Here is an 8,407-nt window from a genome sequence, read left to right on the forward strand (position 1 = left end):
AGCCAATAAAGCTCTCAACTGGATACTAGTGCAGGCTGTGCATAATGGGAATTTTAGTTCCACACATCTGGAAAGTGCCAAGCTAGGAAACACATTGCTATCAATGTTAGAGAGGAAAAACAGCTCCAGCCATTGGGGTTGGGGAAGGAAAGAAGCAAGATGCTTTTATTTCATACCAATTTCTACAACTAACACCACCAGGACTGGGCAGCAGGAAGAAGCTATCAAAGAGCTAAAAATTCCTTCACGTTGACCTTGATTCCCAGTGACTACATGGGGACATCCATGTAACCTTCTTTGCCACACTGCAAACATAGTTTACCACCATTTTCAAGGAAGGCTAACCCTGACCCTGGGTGGAGTTTTCCCTCTGCATAGGATTTTCCCATGTTTTTTGGCCAGGACCTAAACTGAGGCTGAACAAAACGGTGAAAGTCCCAGCAATCCATAAACAGCTTCCCCGAATCTAATCATGATGTTAGTTTTAGTCCTTGACTTCAAGGAACATCTTGGCTGCAAGATGGCAGTGAGAATGGTGGATGAACGGAAGGATGTGTATGTGATAGAAAGTGTTCTGTAAGTTGCAGAGGGTTTTGTATGTTTTTTGAGTTGAGGAGTAGGTTGGTTGGCTTGTGCACCTACCTGGTCTTTTTCAACCTGTTTTTCATTCTGTTGGACTGGACTGAGTTGGATCCCAAGCCAGGTCAGGTGAACTCCGTGCTTTACTCTCCTTAGGCTGTTTGCTGCATGGGAGCAAAGTACATGGGGCTGTTCCCCCGCAAATTTCTACTGCTGGTGGGAGCTGTGTTCAGGCCACTCTGGAAGAGCAGGTGAGTCTGGCCGCTCTGGAAGAGAAGAGTCGCTGGATGGATGTGGCTCTGGCCGATGGTCAGGTAGACATTGTACCATTGTGCTACAAATCATTATAACCCTAACTTACCATTTTTGGTCATTCTCCTTGGTCTTCCTTAAGGGAAGGGTTGACCAGAAATGGAAGTCTTAGAGGTCCAAATCATCACCCCAAATGTTTCCATCATGCTCATTTTGGGGCTAGATGTCAATGGAAACTAACCCAAAGCCTGACGTTTTCCATCTGATGCTTTTTAAATAACTGCTGCTCTCAATCTCTTTCTTCTTTCAAAAGCAACAGAGATCCACTTGTTACAGGGTAGTATTCTTCCCTCCTATTGTGTTTCTCACAGAAGAAATTCAAACTTTGATGCACATTGTTATATCACCTCTGTCAAGCATGGCATGAATTGGTTCATATGTGCCATTGCTTAGTATCTTACGGCTCTTCCTCAAAGCTGAGTTAAAGCTTTATTCACCAGTGTTTTTGCTGGCAGAAAACTGTACGAGCATATCTTTTATGGTCTCTTATTCTGCCAAATGTATACAGGTAGTCCTCGTTTAGTGACCACAGTTGGGATTGGCAATCCAGTTGTTAAGTGAAGTGGCTGCTAAGTGAAACCACGACTGTGCTTACAATCTTACTTCAGCTTTCCTTGCTTTACAGACCTGTGAAGGTTATAAATGCATGGATTGGTCATAAAGTTACTTTTTCATCACTGCTGTAACTGAATGGTCGCTAAATGAGGGCTACCTGTAATGCCAGCCAGTGGTCTTTTTTTAATTTATGGTATGCAGGGCAACTTCAGGAGAGAAATTGGTGGATCCTTCTGTCTTTTTTCCTCCCTCAAGGATGACTATAAGAGAGATGAAAAAACTCAAGCGAGGGGAGGCTCTTAGGACTATGATCAAAGTCCCATCCCTTTTTTGGTGTCACGTGCATGTAAAAGAGGGAATTTTTTTTAATTCAACTATGACTGCCATCTTGACTTCATTGACCCTTCCCGTGAACATTCTTGCTCCCCACCACCACCACCAAATGTCTACATCTGGCAGGAAAACTTCCAGCGATCATTTTTGTTAAGGTAAGCTGGGAATGATGCTAGGGAGGAGGTGACAGTTCGAACAAGTAACTCCTGGGCCCGGGATACTGCTTTGCACAGGGTCCCAATCACCTAGAGGGATTCCAGTATCAATCAGCTTCAGTTCCTGGAATCGCCTGGCAGCCTGGCTGCTGGCCATCTTCCATGGGAATTGTATGAGTTGCAGCCCCACCGAACTGGTTAGCACTAGGCTGGGGAAGAGTCCTCTATGTGCAGTTGACAGCGTGTGGGGCTGCATTGCACTGGAATGGGGTGAGAAATGCAGTCCTGCTCCTGCTTCCTCATGGGGCTACCTGAAGATGAATACTTAATCTGAGTTCATACATCGTGCTAAGCCACAGTTGTCTTAATCATGGTTTGTTGGATAAACCAAAATTGGCTGGATTCACACAACATACTAAACCATCATGTGATTTGATTGGTTTATGGCTTGGTGTATTGCATGAATCAGGCCAGATATGCCTCTTTTCAATAAAGATTACATTTAAAGAAAATACACTGAGCTAAGAACCCTGCAAGGATGTTAGGGTGAGAGATAATGGCCCATCATGGCAACCTGGGGATTTAAACCAGATTTTTTTTTTTAAACTCAACACAGTAATCTAATTTGATCTTCTAGCATTATAGTGCGTCTTTTTTCTGGCAGCCCAAGTTTTTCATATTCAAAGTACTTCACTTTTCCCCTTTTGTAGTATCCTGAAATAACAATGTTGTCAGGCAAGGAAATGTATTGTTATCCCAATGTGTATGAGAAAGTATATGTATGTATGAGGCTCACAAGGAAATAATAATAATAATAATAATAATAATAATAATAATAATATCATCATCATCATCATCTTTCAGGCCCTTGCAGTTGCTGGTTTGTGGAATTAACTCAGTCTGAGCTCTTACCATACCAGCAGAAGGGTCACTCCATTTTTGTTTTGTCTCCCAAAAACAAGTGGTCCACAGTGTTAGAGCACTCAGAAGAGCCCAAAGAAAGACCTACCATTTTCTCCTCCCAGCTCTTCATCTGGCACAATAAAATGAGCACAAATGGCTCTGGAGAATATCATGTTGCAACCCACAAGATAACTGGAACAATGAAAGAATCTCTGGTATTCCAAATTGTTGGTGCGTGTCTCGGAAGAAGCTGTAGCCAGGATTTTCAGGGAAAATATCTCAGGTTCAGTTCCTGCCATCTCCAAGTAAAAGATAAAGAGACAAAGTGCCAGTAAGTAAAGATCTGGAAAAGACTTTTGGACCAGGCAGACACGGCGTGGCCTAATTATGGCAGCTGATTATACTCAGTGGAAGGCTGAGGTGGTCTAACTGGGGTTTGCAGATGACAGCAATTTTTGCCAAACAACGGTGGTGCAATTTCTGGCCACTTTTAAACAGACAATAAACAAAAAGGAAAAAATTGGTTTAAGCCTCAAATAGGCATAATACACCTAAAATGTTTTTATATTCACAACATTCCCTTTACTCTCAAAGAGGAAAAAAGCTGGAAAATCCTCCTGCCCCTCTGATGACGATAGTTATATCCCCAGCCTTTCCAAGGTGGCCCTCAGCTACTAAGGAAAAAGAACGCCACTGAGGTAAATAATAGTTTGGTGGTTATTTGAAACAGCTATGTCGTTTTTTGTGGTAGATGATCACTCCTGTGTAAAGCTTTGGGGGCAGGGGAGAAGGTCATTTAAACAGAGGTTGGGTTATCAGCAGTCAGCTATATTGGGTGTACAGATGTGTCCTCCCTTGCAGAATCTGCCCTGAGCCGTGGGTTGGACTACGGGGTCTCGCGTGCCATCTTAATTTTCTCTGGTTTTATTTCTCTTCAAGTATGTTTGCAGTTATTTCTCTGGGCCTTTGATGAACATTTGCAGGAATATGGGAGATGCTGGTGGTGATGACATGCTAGAGGATGAACTATGCTTTACCAAAGGAACAGTAGATGGTTTGCATTCTGATAAAAATGAAGGGTTACTGGGATACTTCCTTTTAAGGATGGCGGGCAGAAAATATCGGAATAGAGTGAGGGATGTGAAAGGAAAGGGGCAGCGGACTGCACTGAGTAAAAAGGAAAGGGAAAGGAGATAGCCATGAAAGAGAAAGCTATAAAAAAGAGACAGACTCTCTCTTTACCCCTGTGATAATAATTCCAGTTAAGCACTCAGGAGTTTTCCTGTTGTTCCTTTGGAAAAAGAAATAACTTATACTCTATATTATCTCTTTCTACAATGTAATTGTTAAACAAAGTTTCAATTATTCAGAATCAATTAGTCCTCTAGGTTCTTGAGAGATAGATTTTAATAACTCCTACCAACCACATATCTAAGATACCATGGTTCCAGGAGAAGAACTAGTACATGCGGTCCTTGTCCACACATTCTATTTCTGCAGATTCCCTTATACACTTCTGTAATAGGAATAACCCATTTTTTGTCAAACATCTCAATGTGGCTATATATAGCCATGCACAGTACAGAAAAAAATCTGAGAGCTTTGCCACGCAATACTGACATGAGCCACACCAAGGAAAACTGCATTCTTGTGCTCACGGTGTTTATTGTGTTAACAAGTTTCCACATCATTCTGATAATAATTCATGTTATGGCTGGTGTGGGTCTTCCGGGCTGTGTGGCCGTGTTCTTGAAGTTTTGTTTCCTAACGTTTCACCAGCACCTGTGACCGGCATCTTCAGAGTGCAGGAGCACAGACAGGAGCATTGAGATTCACAAACACCAGCACAGTTTCAATAAAAAAGAGGAGAGTCTAAAAATCAACAAAACCAGGCTACCAATCCTGAAAAATACAGCCTGCAAAAGGTCAACGAACTCAGCTCAACCACCAGGACATGTGAACAGTTCACACAATGAACTTGCTAATCACCCCCAGCAGCCCCTCGTTAACAATTCAATAGAAGAAAAAACCCTGCCTAATCCCCAGGAAGATGCTGACACCAAAACAAGCAGCCACTCAGTAACCCAACCCCACCCACACACCCCCAATCCCCCTCCCCCTCAGATCTCTATAAATACCCACAGAAGGGTCACATCACCCTGGGCACAGAGAGAACTGCTCCTGTCTGTGCTCCTGCCCTCTGAAGATGCCGGTCACAGGTGCTGGCGAAACGTTAGGAAACAAAACTTCCAGAACACGGCCACACAGCCCGGAAGACCCACACCAGCCATCGTATGCCGGCCGTGAAAGCCTTCGACAATACAATAATTCATGTGTTCTTACTAGGATCAACGCTTCAATAACCATGGTTTTTGTTTCTACAGTTTTTTTTTCAAGAATGTAACCCCTGAGGATAACAAAGATTGAGTTTAAGTAAGAAGAAACAGTGGTATTAGAACTCAGCATCATTTTTTTAGGTAGTGGCAGTGAGATTTTAAACTCTGTTAATTTTTTCCCCAAAATAATAAATCAGGGTTTGCCACATGGAGAACCTGACGCTTCTGATACTTAAAATAAATAAAATATGTTCAGTACCCCAGTATCAGTTTGTATAAATTGTTTATTTTCTATGCAATTGTTCCTTTTAAAGTAAAATTTAAAAATTCTGCCTTAGAACTAGAGATTTGCATGTCTGTTCAGATTAGTTTACTTTGCAGTAGTCAGATCTGCAAATTACCCTAAGTTGTCCAAAACTTCATCTATGGCCTGACCATTCTTTTAAAAAAAGGCTTTAGCAGTATCCCTAAGAATCTTCAAGAGAACTTCATGTACTTGCTTGATTTGTGCAATTACTGAGAAAATATTTAAAATTCAAACATGATTTTAAATTTTCCAGACAGTAAAGAACATAATCACCAATAATGGTGGTAGATTTGGAGAAAGCTTGGCACTGGCACCTCTTAGAAAGGTAGAATAGATGAACAACATAGCAAATACTGGATTTAATCATCAGATGATCCAATTTCTGTAAACTGTAGCAAATCAAAACTTTATATACTTTAGAGCAGTATAAGGAGGGTGGGATACAGTCAATTTAAAAAACATAGAAAATACATCACATTCTGGAGTTAGAAGGTACCACTGAGGTCATCTACTCCAACTCTCTGCTCAGTGCAGGACCCACTAAACCATCTCAGACAGATGCCCATCCAGCCTCTCGAGGCCTCCAGTAAAAGAGAAGTCACTGATCATGTGGCAGCCTGTTTCACATGAGAGAAGGTTACTGGACCAGCTAGGACAGGCTGCCATTGACACCCTCAAAATACATGTTTACCTATGTGGATGATACATCTTGTTAGCTATCAGTAAAGAAAGCAACAAGTCATGATGCATCTTCTAATGCTATGCCAGTAGAATATTTATTGCCCCTAGGCAATATATTGTATTGAATTGAAGAATTTCACCATTGTAGAAAAACTTCTTTCTATACAAATTCCAATATCTCTATCTTATTTTTTTCTCTCTCTTAGCAGAGATGAGCAACTTTGAATTTGCTTCTAAAGCATTTACAGTAATCATGCAGAAATGAATGATACACAGAATTAAAGCAAAACAACATAGATTTGTGGGAAAATAATGTCCAATTTGCTATTGGGTGTTTGGTAAAAGTTTATTAATTTGAGAAAAAAGATCTCTGAAGTTGGTGCAGCTTACTGTATAACATTACACTATAGATTAAGAATTAACACTATTACTGAAACCTCTGTATGGTTACTGTCTGCAAGAACTTCAGTTTCCGCTAACTGAACTGATTCAAAATTGGAGATGTGGAATATATCTCTCTGAAAGCTCAAGGTGCTGAACAGTTTTTTAAAAACTATCTGCACACTTTGTTCAGATGGGAACTGGAGTCCTGTCCAACCCATTCTGGAGGGCATCAGGTTAGGAAAGGCTGAATAAATCACTGATGTTACTTCTTGAAGCAAATTCTTGTATCTATACCATTTGCATACAAAAATTTTTAATTGACTCCAAAGCAGATGGATAGACTTTCTCAGATTATTGCACATCTACAAATAATAGTCAGATGGACAGCTGAGATTAGCTCCTATTTACTACTGTCAGTTAAGCAAGTTTTTTTTTTCTCAGTTACCCCTTTTAACCAAGTCATTGCCCTCAGAAATTTATCTAAGCATTGTTTTTTCCTCTTTTTCACACATGACTTTTTTGACAATTGCCCAGCCACAAATCCTCTTATAACTGCTTGTGGGTGGTACAGTTGGCAGCTTGAAGATATTGTTATTGTATTGTTGAAGGCTTTCACGGCCAGAATACGATGGCTGATGTGGATCTTCTGGGCTGCGTGGCTGTGTTCTGGAAGTTTTGGTTCCTAACGTTTCGCCAGCATCTGTGACCGGCATCTTCAGAGGACAGGAGCACAGACAGGGGCGGTTCTCTCTGTGCCCAGGATGATGTGACCCTTTGTGGGTATTTATGGAGATCAGCGAGGGTGCCTGCAGGGTGGGGGTTTGTGGGTTTCCAGAACACGGCCACACAGCCCGGAAGACCCACATCAGCCATGATATTGTTATTCATCTGACAATATTTGCAGGGAGCAGACTTCTGATAAAGGATGTTTGGAAAGAAAACTTTTGAAGATGTGGGAAAGAAACCATCAGCTGCTTCAGTTCCTGTGAATTGAATCAGTATGGAGGGAATGAGAGTTTTATTCAGAATAGGATTTTTGGAGACTGCATCTAACTTGCAGGCGTGCTTTATGGCTTTAGCAGGGAGGATTTTATTAAGTATTAGCAGAGCTATCAACTGCCCCTCAAGCACTGAGGAAAACATGGGGAAGCAGGTAGGCTTACAATAGCCCAGGGGAATCAGCTATCATATTACTACAGAGACTGAGCTAATCATTAATCTCCCAGTAAAGATGGCCCTTTGATTTGGGAGGCTGAAAGGGCTTAATCTTGGAAAAACCCATTGGCATATTTAGAGTTTGGAAAAAAGGGCACTGGAGAACCAATTGACAATGGCTTATAATACCTTTTATTTTCTTTTGCAGGTTGGGAAACCCTTTACCATTTCACAGAAAGAGCAACTGACTTTTTGCAACACAACACTTGTGCTATATCACAGGAAGAAATGGAATATGAGAAGAATTCCCTAACATGGAGAAACAGTGAATATCTGGGAAGATTTTTGCCTGCCAAACTTTCTACATTGTTAGGCATGGTTAAAAATGCTGGGAAAATGTATAAATAAAATATATTGGCAAGTTTAGAAGATAACACCCTACTTGTTCCTATAGTCCACTTTTTGGAGAGAGTAATAGGTTATTGAAATGTGGATATATGACTATTTATTTGTGATCTAGACTGCAACTCATACACTTAGATTAATTAAATCATAATCATACATGTAAACCTTGGCCAAGAGGCATAGGAGCTACTAACAGAAATGTGTTACAAAGCAGCCAGTACTTTAACAAATTGCTTTTACCTGCAATTCAGGGAGTTTTTCTTCTTCTTTTGGTTCTTCCTCTGTTTAAAAAAAAACTATAG

General features: G+C 40.9%; 1 long non-coding RNA gene across 1 annotated transcript in view; it reads right to left on the bottom strand.

Moving 5' to 3' along the window:
• Positions 1–4,586, bottom strand: part of LOC112541328 (uncharacterized) — a 6,404-nt gene extending 1,818 nt beyond the window's left edge. The window contains exons 1-2 of the long non-coding RNA XR_003085340.2: positions 2,944–4,586; positions 643–845 (exon numbers count right to left, since the gene is read on the bottom strand). This is a non-coding gene — a long non-coding RNA (uncharacterized LOC112541328). The remainder of the gene's footprint in view (positions 1–642; positions 846–2,943) is intronic.
• Positions 4,587–8,407: the final 3,821 nt, after the last annotated feature.

Source organism: Python bivittatus, unplaced genomic scaffold (assembly GCF_059951505.1).
Source record: "Python bivittatus isolate LINGU-HERP-01145 unplaced genomic scaffold, Pbiv_v1 ctg000020_np1212, whole genome shotgun sequence".
Lineage (NCBI taxonomy): Eukaryota > Metazoa > Chordata > Lepidosauria > Squamata > Pythonidae > Python > Python bivittatus.